Source organism: Pteropus vampyrus, unplaced genomic scaffold (assembly GCF_000151845.1).
Source record: "Pteropus vampyrus isolate Shadow unplaced genomic scaffold, Pvam_2.0 Scaffold11, whole genome shotgun sequence".
In the NCBI taxonomy this organism is placed as follows: domain Eukaryota; kingdom Metazoa; phylum Chordata; class Mammalia; order Chiroptera; family Pteropodidae; genus Pteropus; species Pteropus vampyrus.
This window is the reverse complement of record NW_011888792.1, coordinates 11970005-11993626: the sequence shown is the minus strand read 5'-3', so window position 1 is coordinate 11993626 and position 23622 is coordinate 11970005. Positions and strand designations below refer to the sequence as shown.

Sequence of the window (23622 nt, the reverse complement as noted above, 5' to 3'; positions counted from 1 at the left end):
TTTCCATATTACATTAAGATTGATTGTTAAATGCAATTTAACTCATTAACTCAAGGAAAAGTTTTTTTACAACTTCAATTCTTTACTTTTACATATTTTACATAATAAGACTATATCTCATTGTCTTTTTGGCAGGGGTAAAGCCAACTTTAACCCGGATGAAGTTAGTGGTACATTATTGATTCTTGCTTCAAATTCATTAATATGCTAAGAAGTACATGTCAATTCAGTAAGATAGTTTGAAGCTAATTGTTACTTCCTGTGCACTTCTATTAGATACAATTTCAGTGCCATATCTTTATATACTGATTTTAAAATTCAATATTGTGACATAGCAGAACTAGAAAATTTTTCTCGATGAATTTGTCAGAATCAGAATTCCTAATTCTGTTATCTGTAAGTTTTTATTAATTAACATTTTGAAGTTTAGTTCTTTGGTTTAGTTGACCTTTTATTTTGATAGACAGACTTGATGTCTCCTAAATCATTATACTATCTTAAGCACATAATTTAAATCAAAATGTAAAATTAGAAGAGTTAAAATTTTAGATAGGCATATGAAGTATTAAAAAAAATATAAAGGCAGACTTATTTATGAGAAAGAGAAAAGAAAATATGAGAGATATACAAAGTATGGCAAAATACAAAGAGGCTTTATCCAAAGTATTCATTCACATAGATTGAAAAGCAATTTTTTTCATATATTATTAGTTTACATAGGCTCCCTCAGTCTTTAACATTGAATTAATGTTTTAAATAAGAATACTCTACTGATAGTTTTTTTTCTTTTCTCTATAAATTGAAATCTTTCTATTTCTGCTTATATATGTTCCTGTATCATTCCAGTAAGTCTCCAATTTACAAATAAGTTGTTCAAGAATATTTTTTTCAAGTTGTTAAAAGTTAAGATGCCTTTAAAAAAAAAAAGCAACATAATATTATTGTAATAATGTTACAATGAATTAGAGGCTCTCAAACCAACCCACAAAACCCTACTTGGCCCATATTTAATAAACCTTAGTATGGTATGCTATGTAATACCTAGTATTCTAAGGTAACAAAGCAACACTTCTGATATTCTAAATTTCAAAGTCAGCAGGTAATGCCCTCTTACCGAACCGCAGCCATTACAGAAGTAAAGAAAGCCTTGCTTTCATTGCTGTTTTCTTTCTTGAATGAAGAGAAACCTGGACTTTCTCTGTGTTCAGCCCCTTATTAACCCAGTGTTTATCTCCTTTGGTTACATTTCCCAAGTTTTATGTGTCTTCTTTGCTGAGGCCTTTAAATAAATAATGTGGCTGATCCTTAACAGGGTTCCCCTTAGGTCTGGAATGTTCCCAAATACCAGAATAAAGGCCAAAAAATATACTTCCTTGATGTTGGGGTATCTGAAGTGTCCCCTATAAACAGTATTCCTCTTCCCACATGGGTTATAAACATTTGAGAAAAAAAACAGAGCATCAAATGAGGCCAAAAATCTCACCTTTGCTCTGAAACAGACCAGGATGGAGAATGAGGATCGAATCTCACAATTAGATACCTACCCATGTAGTCAGGCAGATCACAGAAGGAGGGTGGGTGAAGATGGGCATGGTCTGCTTAGTTATTTCCAAATTTACCAATAGGTTAAACAACTTTACCTCCACCTGCGTAGAGTGAATAAAGAGACAAAGGCCAAGAGTATGCTTAGGAAAAGAATTCCCATTTCATAGAAAGTAAGAGTAGGGAAAAGGCTGGTTTTTTAACTTCTGAGCAGAGAATATCAATGTCTAGCTGTAAGACCCTTTGACAACAGGCCCCTACAATTCTTCTCTCTTTCCATTTTTTGTGACAGTAGCAATCCATCTACCTAGTATGCTGGTAATCTAGAAGACTTTTCTTAGTCTATATGAGCCATCACCATTCATCACCCCATTCTGTTTCGCCCTTCCTCAGACATGTAAATAAGAGCTAAATTTCCTCTCCTCTTGTGCATGAGCTTTCACATGTGGACAGATTTAGTAGAAGCCAAGAATCCCTTTTAACTGTTCTCCATGCTTCTAACAGCTTGACCATGTAGGGGAGGCAAAACTTACTCTTTAACCTCTTAGAGTCTCCAGCGGGGCCTGAGAATTAAATTGACATAAGATAAATTAACATAAGACAATCATACAGATCTTTTACATGTAATAGGAGGCTCAATGGGGAAATAAAAACCGAGAGAAGTGACTAGACCTAGTGCTTATGTACTAGGTTGAACAGAGAGTAGTAATTGTGGAATAGTAACTAAATATATGGGGAGATGAAAAATAAGAGTTATTTTAACAAAGTCTGTCTGTACAGATTTCTCTTGAACTCCCCATCTCCGGTGGTAAGAATGTTTCTTTCCTCCTGGTATAGGGAGGACATCTTTCACATGGGATTTTAATCTCCTGCTTCTAGGAAGAAAAAGGGAGGTCAGAGTGATCTTGTACCTGTTGTTTTTCAGCTGTCTTTAGCTCAACATAGTCCTGATGCTAAAGTGGCATTTTTGGGGTGGCATATTCTGCTACCCTTTACCCTTCACTTCATATTGTACACTGCAGTTCCAAACACAGATCTAGTCATGTGTTCCCTTGCCCAAAGCCCTCAGACAATTCCCATTTTCTATACAATCAAATCCTGAGTTCTTCACAGTACATTCAATATCAACTAACCTCGCCTCAGAGTACCTTTCTGTTTTTATCTCCTACTTTGCTTTCTCTGTAGTTTTTGAGTTCTTTCCCCAAACTAAAGAACAAACTACTTTCCCCACCCTTACTTTTGCATGCTGTTCCCTCTTCTTTTTTTATCCTGCTATTTATTTGTTCAAATGTCATTCATCCTTCAGGACCATTTCAGAGAAGACAAGCACCCACTCCCAAGCTTTCTGCATCCCTCCAGAGCTCGCCTAAATATTTGGGCATCTCTCTTTTGTAGAAATTTGTCACATCATTGTGATTTCAGGTGTAGCACGGTATCTGGCACTTAATGCTAAACAAATTTAGTTTAATAAGATTGATCTATTTATTATGACCTAAAATAATGATCACAATGATATTCTCTAAAAATACTAAACAGACATTTCCCTAAGCTAGTCATTATCAGGCTGAGAAAAGTCTCACTACTTAATAATGTCCAGAGTTTTCTTTAACTTTCTAAACTGATATTATAAGTGGCAGAACAAAAATTTTCATCTAGGTTTGTCAAACCCCACACTCCTGCTACACCTCTGGCTTTCTGTAACAAATGGCCTTGCATAGCAATTGTGGTCTTTTTCATACTCTATGTAGAAAGATCACCCCTACTCCATCAATTTCCTTTTCTCAGGAAAGAAATCTGTGTCTATTTAAAAAAAAAAATTAAAAAAGAAAAGAAAACCAACCTGGACAATTGGGAAACCCACTAGGTAAATATTAAAGGAAATAGCTATAAAGCCAAAAGCAACTTTAAAACAATAAATAACATAAGGCAGGATATTGAGCAATATTTGCCATGCCCGTAACCACTCACATTCTTAGTCTAATTTTCTTTCCCAGTTTATGTTCTTTCATTAGACTCTGAGTTAGACTTCTATACATTACTACACACTTAATAAAGATATTTCATTTTTCCTGGTGCGCTTCCAGAGACCTAGCATGCAGTGAAGGTTTTATAGTCCTGTGTGGTGCAGCAGATGTCATTCCATTTGCCTAAGTCCTGCTGACATTTGGAGATGTGGATTAATTGAGCTACAGAATGAAATTTAATTAAAATTAAATACAGACTTGGCCATTGTATCTGTTCATTTCCTGCACTCTAGTGTGTGTATTTGCAGGCAGTGCCATAGTTAATTTGTTTAATCAGGATGCTCTGTGGGGGAAGCTGCACTTTGTTTTATGCTGAAAGACTGAAGGTGTGGTGGATGCCAGGTTGGAATTCATTACACACAATGCGAGCTGTGCAAATGGTGCTACTGATGAGCCCCGGAGGGCTACCTGAGGGAGCAAGGTTGATCCATATGAACCTATAGAGAAACAACTTGTCGTAGTCAAGGTTTAGTGATGTCTTTTAAATTGACATTACATGACCACAGGAATCTCATCTATTACCCATTAACATCTTGCTGTAGTATTTGTTCATTCAGACATTCATTCATCCATTCATTCAGTCAAGATTTTTTGAGTGCCAACTGTGCTAGGTCCTGAGTTTAAGGTAGGCATCGTTTTGTGAAGATATATTTTTAAGAACAAGATAATATAGGATATTTAAAGGTCATTCTAAAGTAAAGAAACACTATACTACTTTTGATGGTTATGATGAGAATGTATTAGGGCATGTAGGTCGATCTCATCCTTCCTTTGAGATCTATTTCAACGGCCATCTCCTGGGATATGTTGCTGAATCCTACAGTAGGAAATAAACTCTATTCCAACAACTCTCCAAAATACAGAGGAGTTTTATTTTTTTGCATGTTTTATCTGTATATCTTTCTATTCCCCTTTCTAGATTAGAAGCTTCTTGTCAACATCTTTTTACTCTTGAAAAATGCTTAGGCCAGCTTAGCATCTATCTCCACAATGTGCTCAAAGACTATTTCTTAAATGTATTGTCAAGCACGTGTGTTCCTGGTTGGTGGTCATGTGCTGTTTTAGCTGTCTAGCATCACTTCCTTCTTTTTGAGAAAGTAGTACCCTGCCTCTGCTTTGGGGAATCATTCCTCCCACCCCTGTGCGCCTCAGGTAAAGGTGAGTGTGCTGAAGACTGAGCCAATCAATACATTTGACGCCCCCCTAGCCTCTGTGATTGGTTAAGATATGGGCACATGATCCATACCAGCTGAATCAGGGTCAATAATATTGTATTCTAAGACTTTCATTTCTCTTGTTGTATGTCAAAGCATGCAACCCATGAGCTCCTTTCTCCTGCAATGGGGGGATTTCTGAAGATGGAGCTAACCCTAAGGAAGCTAAACTGAAATAAAAAGAATGGTCCCCTGGTGTTTTTCGAAGTTCTGTTGCTGCTCTGTTATCTTAGCTAAAGAGGTTTCATAAAGCTATTTGAGTTGGCCATTCCTACTCTAGCATACGAAAGAACCATACCTGACCAACCTTGTTATAACTGTCATATAATGTTGGAATCACTTATATAGCACTCCATATTTTGTGAACTCCTTAAGGGCAGTGACTTTGCTTCATCTAGTGATGTATTAACTAGCCCAGTGCCTGGAACAATGTGCACACGCGAATTATTTTGTTGAAAGAATAAATGTAAATTCAATTGATTATGTGACAATGTCAATAATCTTTTGACTTTGTGGTAAAACTGATTAAACTGATATATTTTTGCTTAAAAACCCTGTTACATTCTTTTTCACTGACATTCATATAACTAAAAGGGTCCTGAAGGGTCATCCAATAATTTCTAAGAGTGAGAGAGATAGTTCAGTCATCTCAAATTGACAATCGATGTTATATTAAAAATTAAAAAAAAAAAAAAAACTGAAAAGGAAGCTCCACAACCCTATTCTGTTATATATGCCAATGTTAACTAATCTTACCACCTGGAAATTATTCTTTATATTCCTTATATGGAACATGAAGATTGTGTGTTCTTGTAAATTCCAAAGTAAACTTTTTCTCAGCTATCAATTCAAATTGGCTCAATAAATAGGCACACTGTGTTTTTCTGGCACATTTTTTTCTAATCTATACCCACTACACCTATTTATATGGACAGCATCCTGTTCATCTTTGGAGTTAAGGTAAGCTTAACATTTTTTTTCCTCTTTGTTTATATCTTTTGTGAATTTGATCCTGCTTTTTTCTCTAACTCTATTTTCCATAGACATAGTGATGTTGATGATACAGATGCAGTGAAAAAGAAAAAACAAAATGCGTTGTTTGCATTATGTCTTTATCATTCAGTAAAGAGACTGAACTATGGAGTCTTTGAGAAAAGTATTCATGTCTATTTCATTTTAACATAATCATCATTTAGCATATTACTTTGCATGTGATAGGGGCTTGATAAATATTTGTTGGATGAACCAATAGATGAATAAGGATAGGATGGCAAGTTTTTGACAATTTTGCAATATTCTTGAACTTTTTTTTCCCCAATTTTAGACTTCTTTTAGGCAACAAGTATTTATTGAGCACCTACTACATACATGGTAGTGTACTGTGTACTTTGAGGGGTACATGAGTAGTCTCAAATAAGTTTACACAAGATTTGGAAGAAGCAAGTGTGCACCAGTATAACTAGAATGCCAGGCTGACAATAATTTATGCCATAAGAGGCATAAATAAAGTGTGAACGAAATTCAGAAAAAAAGATGCTTACTGAGAAACTGTGTTCCATTTATTCATCAGAGTGCTTCATTTTTCAAAATTGGGCCCGATAGATGTCTGTCTATGCAGGCGTGGCTGAATAGATAAGCAGAGAATGACCAACAATTCTTTTCTCATAGAATATATTATAAAGATTCTCCTTTGATATGGGGCTGCAGCTGCTATTTGCCTCTTTAGTCTCTTTTGGCCCAATGCCTTTGCTCAAAAAGAGCCACCCTCTTTCTATTTGTGGCATAGCAGACCAGTCTGTCACTGCTGTGGGTTCTCGGCAGTCAACAACTTGGCCACATGTTTTTGACATTGTAATTCAGTGCTCCCTTGAAGTGTTGTGCCTGCCCCCTCCCCTTGTGGTTGCCCCACTTTACTTCACCGTGCGGCAGCTGCTTGAGTATTCCTCTGCCATCCATTTCCCACACCCGTCCCGCCTAGAGAAGTTGTGTTGTGACAGCACAGCTCCAATGCTAGTAGACTGGCCACTTTCCAGTATTGTGTGGTTGGTGATCCAGCCTCCCAGGAAACATACCGTGTAGTAGTATTCTTAACTCACATTTTCTAAAGCAATTTAAGGGACGTCCAAAAGTAGTTCTTAAAAATCTTGCCTGATATTTGGAACCAGTGTAAGGTGAGGAAAGCATTTACTCTGTGAATACCCTTTTACTGGGAATTTTTAAAGAATAATTAATTCCACTTCCATTTAAAACTGAGCTTCAGCTGACTTGTCTCCTATGAAACACCTCATTGCTTTCTGAAACTGAGTAGGATTTAATCCTCATTGGTATGGTAACAGCCAAGTGTTTGAGGCAGTCCACAAAAGTGACCTCCTAAACTTATAACTAGGTTTATAGAATCACAACCTTCCTTGTTTCTTTTGTATTGCTTCGTTGATTCACTAACTCACCAGACATTTACTGAGCATCTACTACAGCGGTTCTCAGATTTTGGGTCTCAGCTCATAGATACAGAGATCAAACTGGTGATGGCCAGAAGGGAAAGGGGGTTGGTGGCTGGGTGAAAAAGGTGAAGGGATTAAGAAGTACAAATTGGTAGTTACAAAATAGTCATGGGGATGTAAAGTAGAGCATAGGGAATATAGTCAACGATATTGTAATAACTATGTATAGTTCCAGGTGGGTAGTAGACTAATCGGGGGATCACTTCGTAAATGGTATAAGTGTCTAATGACTATGTTGTACAACTGACACTAATATAAAATAATATTGAATGTCAAATGTAATTGAAAAAGAAAAAAATGTTTGATCTCGGGATCTTTCTACATTCTTAAAAATTATTGAGGACCCTAAAGAGCTTCTGTTTATGTGGATTATTTCTATTAATATTTACAATATTCAAAATTAAAACACATTTTTAAAGGGTAGTTCACTTGAAAATAACAAACCGATTACATATTAACATAAATCACATGTTTTATGAAAAATATATTTTCTAAAACCAAAAGTATTAGTGATAAGAGTAGAATACTTTACATTTTTGCAAATCTCTTTAATATCTGGCTAAATACAGCTGGATTCTTATATCTGCTTCTGTACTGAATCTGTTTTAATTGTTGCTTTGTTTGAAGTACATAGAAAAAAAACCTGGCTTCACACAGATATGTAGGAATATTTTTATTATCACTTCAGATAATTGTAGATATTCTTTTTAGTACTATACCAAAACTCAACAGTGATGGCTTCTTAAAGATTGGTTGCAATGTGGAATCTGAAACCATATTTTGCTCTTTAAGTGGATCTTTTGCCATATAATGTTTAGTAACTTTAGGTATTGTTCATTTGGAAAATATTGGTTCACTGAGTAATATAGATTTTCATATGTTGATACATTCCATTATACAATATCAAAGAATTAAATTGTTAATATTACCTCTGATCTCATTAGAAAAATCATTAAATATTAGGAAGCTGTAAAGTTTATGGTGGCAGATACAAGTTTTGCAAAATTCTGATTTAGCTTGAATGTTTGAATTTTATCATTGGCAACAAATACTGTCAGTTGCTTTCCTTGAAATGACTGTCTCATTTTGTTCATTTTTGAGGAAATGTTTTCCAGATACCTGTCAATTTCTCTTTCAAGTAAAAATGGTTCATGACAAAAGTGGCTAGTTCTGCTCGCAAGTACATAAGTGCTTCCTCTAGACAACCACTGTATTCTGGTATACCATGGAAGTGCTTTATGTGCAATTCCCATTTCATCACACAGAATATTAAGTAGACATATACTCAAGGGTCAAGACTTAATAAAATTGATTATTTTTACTGTCTAATCAAGGGTGTTTTTTTTTTTTAAAAGAAAAGTGCATAGCAATGAAGAATACGGTGAACACTAGAAGAGTTTAGTGCCGTGGCATTGATTTGTTATGAAGCCATTGGAGACATTACTCACCATTGTTTTTGCACCATCAGTGCAAATTTCAACAAAATGAAAAAGGCAAATACTATTTTAGTATTATTATGAAAATTGTTTTGATTTCATGGACCTTAAAAGGATCTTTCAACCCATAGGGTTCCACAGACCTCACTCTGAAAACCTCTGGCCTACTGTCTGCATAGAATTGTGCCCAAGGAAAAAAACAAAAACACTTTATGATGTAGTAACCTGACTTCAGAGTATATACTTAAGTTGAACTACATGAAATTGCCATTTTTGTAGGTCACAAACTTTGAATATTGGCAATTTCATATGGTTCAATCCACCAAATAAAATATACGTGTGTGTGTGTGTGTGTGTGTGTGTGTGTGTGTGTGTGTGTGTGTGTGATGAATCATGTCATACACATGGTATGGATCTGGGAAAATTCAAACTAGTACTCATTCTGAGCCCTTGTGTGTTTTTGCACTCCCAAATACCCACTTTTAGCTCACTTTTTTTCTCTTTCACTCCCCAAATTACTAAAGATTGACCAATTCGTACCTACTTAACAATTCTTAAATTATACATAGACTTATTCAAAGATTAGGCATTACCTTCATCACTGGGGTTTTAACTGTGAGCAGGAGAGGCCTGGTGCCCGTCCTCATGGAGCTGTGGTCTGGTGGTGGGAAAAACATAACATGTAAACATTAAGTGTGATAAGTGCTAAAAATAGAGATATGAAGATCAGAGAAACGCTCCTGGCCAAAGAGACCTTCAAACTGAAGCATGAAGAGTTAGCTGGGACAAAGTGAATGATGTAGAAAGAACCGTCCCAAGTGCATTTGAGGAACTGAAGATGTTCGTTGTGACCAGAGGTAGTGATAGGAGAAAGGGTCACTATGAGGCTGAGGCCCAATCTTAAATGTCATATAAGCTTTGTTAAGGAATTTGAATGTTATCCTAATGTTAATTAGATGCCATTAAATTTTTTTTGAGGTGAGAATGGCATGACAGTATTTGTAATTTTTATACCTCGCTGTTTTTAATTATTGAAAAACTATCACGTACCAGCATAAAAGGGCTCCCCAAAGGCAATTGCTGAATATTTCATACATAGTTTTTCAGAGAATTTCTATCTATGCATATACATGTGTATGTATATATGTATATTACATATGTATCATTTTTACACACATAAGATCATATTGTATAAATTGTTCTGTATCTTACTTATTCCACTCGACAATATAACATGGAGATTTTCTCATATGACCTCATGAAGAACCATCTGATTTTTTTTAACTACAGCCTAATAGTCCAGAGTATGGGTTTTTATAAGTTACTTAACCAAACCCAATTGATGAATATTTACATTATCTTCCATATGAATTTATTATAAAAATTGCTATAGTAGGCAGCCTTGTTAATCTTTGTGTAAATATGCTAATACTTCTTTTTCTTAGACATGCTAACACTTCTGAAGGTTATGTTCCTAGGAGTAGAAATGTCAGATTAAAGGGAATTATTATTTAAATTTTTAATAAATAAAAATGTTTAAATTTTAATAGATATTCCAAATTTCCCTCCAAAGAAGTTATGCTAATTTATATATCCATTGATAGTATATGATAAGGCTTATTTTCCCCACATGTTCAACTTAAAAATATTTTCTCAATCTGATAAGCAAAAAATTATGTCTAATTTTAATTTGCATTTCCTTTACAATTAGTGAAGTTAAGCATCTTTTCTTAAAACCTATTTATTTTTATGCATATTGATTATGTCATTTGACCATATTTCTTTTAGATACTGATTTATAAGAGGATTTACTGATTAGCTTCATTAACTCTTTGCTCTATATATTGCAACTATTTTTCCCAGTTTATGATTTATCTTTTTATTTTATTTGAGTATTTTTTCTGAGTTTTTTAAAAATTTACTGATTTATAAGAGGATTTACTGATTAGCTTCATTAACTCTTTGCTCTATATATTGCAACTATTTTTCCCAGTTTATGATTTATCTTTTTATTTTATTTGAGTATTTTTTCTGAGTTTTTTAAAAATTTAATTATCATATTTATCAATCTTTTCCTTTACCATTTTTGAAAAATAGTTTGGAAGGATCTTTCTTCTGTAACATAGAGAATGGATTGAATCTGAGTGAGATAAAACCAATAGGGAGACTTAACAATAGGGTAATTCTATAGAGAAATGGTGGTGCCCTCAATTAGGACTGTGGCAGTGAGAATAGATAGAAATGAACATATTTATGAAACAGGAGGTAAAAGCATCTGAAGTTGAAGATTGGTTGGACATGGGAGAGGAGAGAGAGATATTTCAGGGATGATACACAGGTTTCCACATTCGGCAATTGAGTGGAGAATCACCTGGGAAAGAATGTATTTGGTTTCAGGGAGACAGAAACTGCCAAACTCAGTTTGGGGCACACTGAGGCAGAGATGCCTACAGAATGCCTGAGGTAGATACTCAGTATGTAGAGAATAATATGGCTCTGGAGCTCAGTATAAAGGTGGGTTTGAGTCATCAACACCTGGATGCCAACTGAAGCCATGGGAATGAAGGAGACCACCCAGTATATAGAGGAAGAGACAAGATCCAGTGCTGAGATATAGCTGCATACTGAAAACTGAGAAGTGGGAGAAAAACCAGAAAAGGGTGATGTCTTTGAAGTGAAGGAGAGTATATATTTTAGAGATTAATTTAATGTTGGCAGAGCTGAGCCTATGTTTAAACTACTAACAGGAGCCCAGCAGGATAAAAGTTTACTCAAATTATTAAACAAAGGCAGCTATAGACAGCTACAAAAGCAAAACAAAATCATAGGAAAGCAATATTAAGTGTTGGTAAGAACAGTGAATATGAAAATTTATGAGAAAATGCTTTTTTAAAAGTAATTCTCTTGGACTATTTTTTTTTATATTCCTGCCCTGTTTAGACTGTATGGAACTTTATTTTACAGATGACCATTCTCTACCCTTGCTTTCTTATCCCATCAATCTGCCAATATTAATTCGTATGTGTGGTTAATCTTTCCCAATACCACTGGGTAATTCCACTTCTTTTCACAAGTAAATACTTAATGTGAAACATCTCAGATAAGAATTTTATTTAATAATTCTTAAAGATTACAGCTTCATCCCTATATATTCAGTCAATAATATTATGAAAGTGTTATATGTCATTTTAAAACTAAATTGTGCTATTATCAGATATTTTCAGTATTATTTTAAGATGAGAGGAAAAATGGAACACGATTAAAACAAAATATAACTTTTTGCTTAACTTGCAAATGCAAGCTTGGATTTTCAATGTTTTTGATTTTATAGTAAAAATACCTACCTAATTCTTGCCGTTGGTTTCCTTCGCAAAATTGCCAATTGAAACTCCTTTTACATAGATGAGTGCTAAATCATACAGGCTTAAAATGCTGTTGAATTCTCTTACTGCAATCGAAATTACATTAAAGGCAGGTATAGTACCAGTGTGAACTACAAACACCTCTTCATTCAAGGAGAGAGATCACAGTAAGCAGCAGAGACCAAATTAACTGTCTTTCTTGCTCTACATGGTATTTCTGTAAATAAGAAACGTCCTGATGTTGAATGTGTTTTGACTTCAGAAACTTATAATTTGAAATTAGAGACCTCCAGAACTATTTTGGAAAGACTTTTAAACCTGGACAGCTCCCTGCTGTTATAAAGACTGACAGTGCTTCTGAACTGTAACAAGGAGATTTTATATAAGACTATTCTTACTAGAACCTGTTTTATATAAGAACATACTTAAAAAGCTAATTTCTTTTCTCCTTTTTGCACTGCAATCCACAAAGTGTGACTAATAATAGATTTAAATTTGCTAAGTGCATTCACTCCTTTGTGCCATCATAAAGAGAATCTATTACTGTAAAATTGAGGCTTAGTTCCAAATTGCGCCATTATGAAGTTTTCTTCCAGCAATGTTTTGTCTCTAATACACTTCCCTCATTGTAATTCTATTGCAAACCTGATGTCTAGCATCAAGTCTCACAATAATTATTTTAAATTGCTACTAGGAACAGTAGTCCTGGTGGGATATATTACTACCATTCTAACAAGATGAATTTCAATGCACTTGTAACCATATTATAATATATTATAAAGGGAAGAAAGTCTTTGAGTTTTTTTTTATCTATGGACATGCATGTAACATAAAAATAATTTTTAGAAACTTCAAAATACTTTATATTGAACTTCTTAAACTAATTATAAGTCACAAGAACAAATTAGGGTATCTAACTACGTGGCACATTAACAGCATGCTGAGTGACTTGAAATAAATAATTATAAATATAAATACAATAGTAATACTACTGCTTAGAATAATTATGCATGATAATATATTTATATGATATATTTTAAGATAATATAAATTAGATTGCCATAGTAGAAAAGCACCAGAAAAATATTTAAAAAATGAAACTTTATTCTTAATTTAACCTTTCCCAAGGTTTAGGGATTACTTAAATAAACTACCCCCAAAAAAGTGTGTTTAAAAATAATTAAAGGTATAATAGAAACTTCAAAAAAGTTATGTTCAGCAGTCTAAAATATTGAGTCATTAGTTTGCTAATATGTCATAGATGAGAATACTGTTAGAGATCAACGTGGAAAGCATTGGAAAACATTTTAAGTCACCCTGAAACTTAGGTGATTGTTCAACAGTAGTATTACAAAATAAACTATGTGTTTCATGAATGATTTTACATTCTTACTGAGGGCACTCTAAGCTTCACCTTACTAATAAGTTGCCTACAGGCTTACAAATAATTACTTGAGAAGATGATCACTATAGAGTCACTAAAAGTATGAGTCTTGAAGGCATGACAAAATTATTGTGAAGAAATAGTAGAGCTAGCTTCTCTGCCATAGATAAAATGATGATCAGAGATCAAAAGCTAGTTTAATCTTAGTAATTTAAATAAGTTGGCACATAAAATTTAGAAGAAACTCCAAGTATCAATTCTAAATCTGCAGGAATCCTCTTTTAAAAATGTTCCCATATATCCCAAATGAAAATCACTTAGCTCACTGGAGTCAACCAAATGGGAAAAGTAAATCTCTGTATTCTAACAACAACAAAAAGGCAGTTGAATATACATTAACAATTTATCATTTTACCTTAAATAATGAAATGGACTATATTACACACCAGCCAGCATGGAGCTTTCAATCGAGTAGTAAGAGATTACACCAAAATGGCTGCATAGTCTTCTTTTTATAATAAAGTGGTCCACTGTTATGCAATAACAACCATTCAGTAGTATTTCCAGCATAAAGAAAAATCTAAGAATATATTAGTATGCCTGGGCATTACCTTGTAGAAACCTAAGAAAATTATCTTCTCACTATTAGGTCACTTCTCCAATTATTGCTATTGTTTTGTAGCTTAGTTGCAATCACTGTTTAATGATCTAAACCTAAAATCACATAATGTTGATTAGGAAACATTGGTATTTGTCAGTATATGCGTCATTATCTTTGCTTTTGCTCCTTCATATGTAAGCTTAGATTATTTTAAATATACTATAATGTTACTGGCAAAAACAGAACCCAAGGCAAAAATGTCCATTGTTAACAATGTTTTTGGTCATAGATCTATTCTTCAAGTGATCAAATGTAATTGAATTATTAAATAGGCAAATGCCTCCATAGAACTAAGTATAAGATTCACCTGACACTTTCAGGTTGGAAAAAAATAAACCTAAGTTAATGGAAACATGATTAGAAACAGGAGGTGTTTTGGCTCTCAATTTTGTTAATCAAAAAAAAAAAAAAACCCTCAAATATTTTTACAGTTTTCCATCAATACCATGCCCTTCTTTTTTTTGAATTAAAACCATTTTTGTGAGATCTGAATAGAACCAGTTGTCCAGAAGAGCATATTAAATTAATGTTTCCCCAACAGTGTGAATGAAAAAAAATGTTGACCCTGTGCTTATCAATGCCTTTTGAAATCAGTACTGATTTTTAAAGGATGATATAAGAAGCTACTTTTGAAAAAAATATCATACGCATGTTCCCATTCCTTTACATTTCTTGGCAATGGAATTTTGAATTAACTCCTTAAATGCTGTGTTGCATACTCAACAATTAATTTCGTGATTGAAAATGTATTCTTTCAGTCTCCAGGTGAAATTGATTTGAGTTATATAATATATTGAAGATCTTTAGAAGAAAAGAACCACATGTAAACTAGCCAATATCCAAAAATCTTAAAGAATAGGATGTCTTGAATTTGCATGATTATAAGAGTCACCTGGATCACTCATTACAACATAGATTCCCAGGGCCCTTCCTGAGTAATTCCATTTGCATAGACCTGGGATAGGGATTAAGAATCTGTAATTTTCCAATCAGATTTGATGTGCGAGAAACATTTGAGTTTTTATATTTAAGGCAATTGGGAGGGAAGAAAAACACCTCTCAAGGGTTTGGGCAAGATTAACTTGCTTTTGAACTCAGTGAGCTGATGGCACAAATCTAAACAGAACCCACTTCTCTATCATTTCATCCTCTGTCTGTGTTTGTGTGTGATTGGGGTATTTTGGTTCAAAATAGTTTTCCTTTTTTAAAAGACGGGTTAGTTAAGTATAGCGTGTGTCTGAAGTGATGTGTTTGATTGACAATGAATAAAAATAGTTATTTTACATCTCCCAGAAGCACATAGTGAAGAGATAGTAAACCTGGAAAAGACCCCAAGATTTCTAGTCTAGCACACTACTTCTTAGGAAGAACTACACTAATGTCTCTTAGAAAGAGGATTTATTTTTATCTCAAATGTCTCAAGGAAAAATGTTTCTTTAACTGCCCGTTAATCTCTCCCAATGCTCAATATAAAAATATTATTAGTGTAATTCTTTTAGTTGTCATGTGTCCCTTTCTTTATTTTTCCTTTTTAGAAACAAAATATAGTATTTTTCATTTATTTGAGTAACCCACTAATTCATAAAGCAATTAAATTGAACAATTAAAATGTATATATAGCGAGATCTTTCATTACAGAGAGATGAATATTAACTTCTTAGAAGGGAACACAAGCTAAAGATCTAGAGTAGTGATTCATACCCTTTTTCTGTAACAGGAATTCTTTGAAGTTCTAAGAAAAGCTCTCTACCTAGAAACATGCAACATATGCATATACCTCCAAAATTTGCATATATTTTCAGGATGTTCATGAACCCTGGAAGCCTCCTAGGTTAATAAACACAAATCTGGTAGGAAGAAACTGTACCTGAAATACTGGTGCCCAATACATTAAAGAAGGCAAAGCTCAAATAGTATAAAGCACTAATTCATTAATATTTTAAAAATTAGAAGATGCAAATTGAACTGTATTGACCATGTAACTATACTGTAAATTTGTGTAGCAAGAAAGTAAGCGCTATATTTCACCTGAGAATAAGCAGTAAATGATTTAAATTTTTTCTAGTTTTTAACAAAGTTGAGCAATGAATTTACACTTTGTAATAGTTTGTGCAGAATGTTTATATGCAAGAATAAAAGAGTGATTGTCCCTAACCACTATAGAAGTTATTGATAAGACAAGTCCACAAACTTTAGAAGGTTGTTCATTTTAGGATCCCAATACCCTGAGATTTGATGGTAGAGCGACACGAACAGGAAACAGGAAGGAGATGGCTATTGAAATGGAAGACTTGAACTGGCCCATGTATGGGGAACATACACATTATACCTTGAGTTTGCTGCTGAGTCTGCCATTTCCTTTATGGATCACATAGATGTTAAGACCTATTTCCAAAATAGTTCCTCATTTTACAAAACAACCCCAATAGTTCTTGACTGGATCCTTTATTAAGAGAATCAAATCCAAGTCAGTTATTCAAGGGGGGAAATCTTTACAGACATACTTCCACAAAATTGCCATATTTCTAAAATGTTTTAGATAAATCAATTTTATCCTAAGGAAGATCGATTCAGGCATGAGAAAAGTACAACTTAAAAACATCTTATAAATAATAACTCTATAAAATTGTTTGTACTTTATAAAATATCTTTTCTTCTCCTCTACCCCACTCCACCCCTGCCATCATGTGATTTTCCTCTTCTACAATACTGAGCAACTATTTTTCTCATAACACCACTTCCCCATGGACAGAGTGCTACTAGGTTGCACAGTGAAATCTCTATCTTCCATAGCTACCTCAAGCTGCCTCTTCTACCCTGCTTTATAAGCATTCTACTTTTGGCAAGAATTTTCCTTAAGTGTGTTCTCTCTCTAGTTCCTCTTCATGCTTGGTATCCAGGATATGTGTTAGGTGTTCTTATAAAGTTTTTGCGTATAATATATCAAACTAGAATTGTTATGATTATAGAGGCTCAGTAGGAAAAATCCATTTCCACCTACCATCATGAAGCTTATCTCATCCCCTATTTTGCCATTCTCATAGCATATGAAGTCTTATATTCCCCTGTCACTCTTCAATCCAACGCCATTGTAATGAATAAATATTTATTATACCTACTACGGATTCAAAGAGATATAAAAGATGGTTTGGTCTCTGTGCTTACTGTCTAGTTGGGAAGTTAGGGCATGAAAAAAGTGATTAATAACAATATGAGGTAGCATAGACTATGTGATACATGATACCTTCTAATTTATCTACTAACAAATCCAAATTTACATACATTTATGTTGCTTAAAGGGAGATACATCTGTACTCCTTGACTCACCATGCCTTTTCACGAAGCTTGTATTCTAGCATAATGAAAAATAATGTGATAATATGGTGACATATCACTGTGGCTTCAGGCTGTTTCCACAGAGGCAGAATAGTCTCATGGGTACCATGATGTAATGAGATACAGAAGACAGGGATCCTAATCTGAGAAATGCCCCTGACATTTTATATATCCTCAGACAAGTGACTTAACCTCTCAGTTTTGAGATTTGTCATCCGTAAAGTAAGCTTAATTAAACTTGCCAATATCATAGAGGTGTTCTGAAGTCTAGCTAATTAAAGCCCATTAAATGTTTTGAAGATATAAAGTGCTTGCTTTACAGTCATAAACAATAAATCAAAATAATGTTTTATAATGAAAATACTAATTTTTGTATGATGTTCACAAAAGATGATACTGATGCCCTCGAGAGCCCAGTTGGAGGGATGGATTTGCACTGATCCATACATATTCTCTCATCTGGTTATTTTGGTGACCAATAACACTAAGACTGACTGGACAAGATGAGATATTCATCTGTGACCATAGAACAAAGAAATGCTAATTTCCCCCACCTTTCCCCCCGGAAATGAACCAATGGCCTTGGTCTCATTAGCACTATCAGCTAACGAACTGAGATAATTGTATACCACATTGCTAATAATGTATCTGAACATGGTTTGGTTTATTTTTTTTTTCCCAAAGCTTTCCGTAGATTTAATTTCAACGACCACAAAAATTATTTTGAGTAATTAGAGCCAAAGACAATAAGCTAGACATTATTAGATGTCACTAACATTCGAGAGACTAATTCTTTCTGCCCCCAGACAGGCCTAGAGTCCTCAGCAGGCTCTTGACTGCCCTAAGAAAGTGAAGTTTTAGGATGACAAGGCTAATAAACCCAAGTTCCTCCTGACAATTAGGAAGGGCTCTTGTACATCTCCTGCTCACTAAGAGTCTATTGGCGAGAATTAGAAATTTTTCTGGTCTGTATGTCCTATGGAGACTAATAAAGTAACAATGAAGATGCATTGTGCTACAGAAAACAGTCCTAAGTACTAAATAAAAAATGCCTGAACCCTGAGCTCATAACTTCACCTCTTGGGATTGATTATATCTTTCGGCTGAGAACATGAAGCAAGCCTTAATGAGGAACTGAGATTAGGTAGGACCATTTCTGTAATTCTTAGTTCTTTGAACTTTCAGGCAGGGTTAATGTACGTGCTATTTCATGGAATAAGACACAAAAAATACATGATGTTGAAATATTCCCTTTCTAGAAATACGAGAATAATAGAATCCTGCAGTGCTAACAAAGTAGCATGTAAATCTTAGGGTATATACTTCAGGTTCAAGTGGAATGAATGGCCTATTTGGCCCAAACTAAATAAACTTGAATTCTGCAAAGCAAAAATACTGGAAATTAGCTCCGTGATGTATTAACTCAAATAATAATGTTTTTGACGTCAAAAAAAAAAAAAAGATGGAAATTAAACATCTAGTTATGAATACTGTGTCTGCACAATGTGCTGCATACACTGCATGTGTTAGAATTTCTTCTCAGTTCTTTTTTTAATCTTTTATTCATAGCATTGCAGGTGATGAAAAATTTATGCCTTGAGTCTGGCATTGAAATTAAATGCAAAATGAAAACAGAAGCAGTTTATACTGACAGCTTAAATATCTTTATCTAGCATACGGTTGCACTATAAAAATCACTGGGTGACTTTTTAAATCTCCCACATGTAAAAAAACCGAGTTGTACAATAATGAATAAAGTTATATATCTAAGATATCAACAGAAAAGTTGTATTTTATTAGCTCTCTTTGTTAATTTAATTTTGCTCTATTTTGCTGTTTTTGTTTAACTGGCATAGACAGATGAATATAAGCTTTTAAAAATACTGTACAACTTCATCGTTGATATTAATTCCTCAGAGGGGCAGGAAACAATTGATTTTTGCAGTATATTTAATGAGTGTGACTTCTCTGGTAGGTTTATGTCTTAAGCTGAATAGAAAACATTAATCTGTACCTAAGGTAGTTATGCTACAGTAAAGGTTAATTATTCCAGTGAATCTATTTGTGCATCCCTATATTAATATGAGTAATGCTTTGGAAGAATGGCAATAATTACAATAATATACAGTTACTAGGTATGTGAGTTTTCAAGTGTCTTTCTTTCCTTAGAATAGTTACAGGTAATTCTGGACACATTATTTTATTAGTCACAACTCTATTCACAAAATGAGGTTCCCTGTAAGTGGTTCCTATTTCCTAGAGACGTCGAGTCTTTTGTCGTAGGCATATGTGTATATGCTGTGCTGCATTAAAATATTCTCTGTGGCATTTGTTGATGAACTAATGTTGAATCTCAAATAGTTAGCTCATAATGTAAATTAATAGAAGAAAATAAGCGCCTCTTAGTTTGTGAATGATGCACACAGGTTTAAAATACATTGTCTAGATATATTTCATATATATTTATATATATTTATGAGAATTTAAAAAATAAGTATAGAGTTATTTAGCATTTAAATAAGTAAAGCATGAAATTTAGAACAGTCTGCAGTTACAGAAAGCACCAATACTAAAACAACCATTTAAATTTCCATATTTAGAAGTCTTCAGCATACAGCTTAAAATATTTTACACTCAGCCTCTGATTTGTGGCTTTTTCCTGGATGTTTTGTGTAAACATACTGTGTATAATTATGCAGATAATTTTATACAATATTAATTGTGCTAAGAGTGCAGTGAAAGTTGTTTAATTCAGTAATTCATTTACATTTTAATGATTTTAATAGCATAAGATTACCAAATTGAAATATCTCTGACCATTAGATTATATTTTATGACGAGTTCAAATAGCTGTATTGTCTTACATTATTCAAAATATATTTATCACATCTTGTTATTGACAACCAAAATTATTCAAAATATTAAAAACCATTTTCAATGCATTTTTTAATCCAACATGAAATATACTTAAAGAATGGTCCCCAAAAGCCTTGAAACATCAGATATCGAATTTTAAAGTGTGTTTAATATCTTTTTTTCAGCATGTGAACTGTTAAGCTGGCCTTCATCTTTGAAATGCAGCGATGAGATATATTACCTTATTTTGCAGGCAACCTATACAAAAAAACAAATGCATTTAATTTATTCCTCTTTAATGTGGGAAGAATAATTCAAGGTGTTTGTCATGGGAAGCAAGTGAATGTAGTAACTTTTACATGTAAAGAGCTTCTAAAGCCACTTTCCAAATCAACAAATTTCAGGTTAGCATTTCTTTCTTATTTCTTTCATCATGTACAGATTTAATATCATCAGGAATAAATCTAAATTGTTTGCTTCTTTTCTCCTAATTCCTGAAGCAATGTAAAAGCCTAGAGAGGTTTGAAGTGACAGGATTACAAGCAGTCTTTTGCATACATGGCCTTTAGGGATAGCGGCTACCTTGCATCTAATAAACAAGAAAGTGAATTCGTTGAATAATGAATTAAGTGGCATAAGTTGTGATAACAAGGAGCAAATGTAACTTCAGACGAATGGTATTTGCTTTGTGTGGGGTTATCTGAAAGGGCTGATGCTCTGCCAAGGGAGACTAAAAAAAGCCTCATTATATTAAGACGTTCTTTTACAGAACAGTCTAAAATGATCTTGCAGTTCCCCCACTCCCCCCATTTGCTGAACTCCTTTGTGTGCTTCTATCAAATCAACCACCTCCACCAGGGGGATAACTAGGATTCTTTCTGACTGTTGAGTGTTGTTTAAAATGAAAATTCCTAGTGAGTTTTAGATGGGTCACCCAACAATTAAATAGAGATGTCTAATTGGTTCATCCATATTAGGGTCAGCGGCTGGTTACAGAATAAAAGGTTGTAGTGCCCCCATTGCATAGTTCTAAACCAAATTAAATTATTAATCTACTCTTTGCTTCAATGTAGCTTCACGGGGATTCCTAACCTGCCACGCCGAATAAAACAGAACGACTGCTTTATATTTTCATTATGGAAAATTATATTTTAAATTGCAAATGCTCTCCTATTTAGCCTGCATTGTGTAACTCATTGGATATGTAGAAATGTCTTCAACAGTCAGTGCTTATAAGTTGTTCGTTAATTTCTAGTTGTAACTGGAAACTATGAAACCACCAAAAAAGATGATTTGCATGCAGTACCAATTCTCTAGTCAGGACCAATTGAACCATGGAAAGCAAAGTTGAGACTTAGAGGACCATTATCTTTAACTCTTAAATTCAAAAGATATAATTAAATAAGTATGTCACAGAAGGCTTTATAATCTAACATGAGCTTCAGGTTAATTCAACTAAAGATATTTTCGTGATAGTAATTCCTGCAAGGAATTAAAGTTCTAGTTTTGTGACCTTTTATAATTATTTAGATTTTTTTTCTATTTAACTACTCTAAAAGTGAGTATTAGCTCTGTGAAAGAAAATATGACTGCATTCAGTTTTCTAATAAAGCATTTAATAGTGTCTTAATAATTATATTCTCTTACCGACCATAGGTGCAGTTGCAATAAAAAATAACCATATATGCTTAGAAATTATTTTTATAAATTAATTTACTTTTTATGATGACATTGTTAAAATTTCAGCTGTACACTTTAACAGTAAGGCATATATATATTTACACTGTGTGTTCACCTCCCAAAGTTAGATTTCTTTTTGTCACCACATATTTGACCCCCTTTACCCCGTCAACTTCCCCCCTTCCTCACTCCCTACCTTCTGGTAACCGCTAGTCTATAGTCCATGTCCATGAGTCTCTGTTTGTCCTGTTTATTTGTTGCTTTTAGGTTTCTTTCCCACATATAAGTGATATCATGTGATTTTTAACTTTTTCTGTCTGGCTTATTTCGCTTAGTTGTGAGATGTTTTCTGTCAATGTTTTAAATACATGCCTACTTTTTATTTTACTTAAAATTTTTAAAGTTATGAGATTCTTAGCAGAATTAACTCTAAAAGCTGGTTGACCTTTAGATTGCAGTATGATTTCTAAAGATAAACCACTTAGCAATCAAAACCGAATGGGAGTTCCGTTTTTGATCTATATCATTGGTGGAAGTTTTGAATTTCATTCCTTGGTTCATTCCTGTGTTCGGATGCATATGTGTCTTAGCTGAGTCTGTTGGAACACATAAAAATGTGAAGGCCAGTGAAAGTATTTTATGAATTTGAAATATTTTGTAAATAATCTAGTATGTTCACTTATTCATCAGAACATATTTATGGACATCCACTATGTACCAAGTATATGTTTAAGGAGCCATGCAAACAAGGGGAAGTGAACAAGAGAAAGTCACTTCTATTGTGGAGTTTACATCCCAGTGGAGAAAAATGAAACAAATAAGTCAGTAAATAAATTAGCAAGAAAATAATAGAGCAAAGTATTGGAAAGAAAGCAGAATAGTGTTCCGAAAGTGACCCAAAAAGAGAAACTTCTTTAGACAGGGTTGTCAAGGAAAGCCTTTCTAAGAGGGAAGCATTTTTGCCGAGACCTCAGCCCTGAGAAAGCATTCCAAGCAGAGAGAATAGCAGATGCCAAAGCCCTAGGGTGGGAATGAGCCTGGCATCTACGAGAAACAGAAAAAAGCAAGGTTGGCTTCCTGGGCATGCAAGCTGGGTGGTTACAAAGGGTTCCATGCTTAGAAGGTCCCCAATTTAATGCTCCTGTCACCATATTAGAATTCTTAATTATTTTTTAACAAAGGATCTCTCACTGTCCCTGTAAATTATGTAGACAGTCCTGGAAAGAAATCTAAAATCTTATATAGTTAGAATGATGTGTGTGCGTGTGTGTGTGTGTGTGTGTGTGTGTGTGTGTGTGTGTGTGTTAGAGTGGGGCAGGTGTGGATTAAAAGTAAGGTCAGTGATGATATTTCTGAGTATGTGTGGTGCTGGCATCAATATAGTTTATGAAAGATCGGTTGCACTTTACAATGCAGACATTTTTGTCCGCTGTGTAGAAAATGGAAATACTATTTTTGTTCTATATTTAGCCAAATCTTCACATACAGATGATAAATTCCTCAAAGGTAATGTTGTTCTCTTCTGTGTATTGTGTATACTTCATAGCACTATGTGATTAGCTATTCCACAAATATTAATTGCAGCTAAAAGGAACTTGCCTTCTCTTTTAACCCAATAAGGCTTCG

The 23622-nt window shown here is 33.9% G+C and overlaps 1 protein-coding gene across 1 annotated transcript in view; it reads left to right on the top strand.

Annotated features, from left to right (window-relative positions):
* The window catches only part of KIAA0825 (KIAA0825 ortholog), a 364821-nt gene that overhangs the window by 246241 nt on the left and 94958 nt on the right, over positions 1-23622 (top strand). The gene's annotated exons all lie outside the window — the stretch shown is intronic.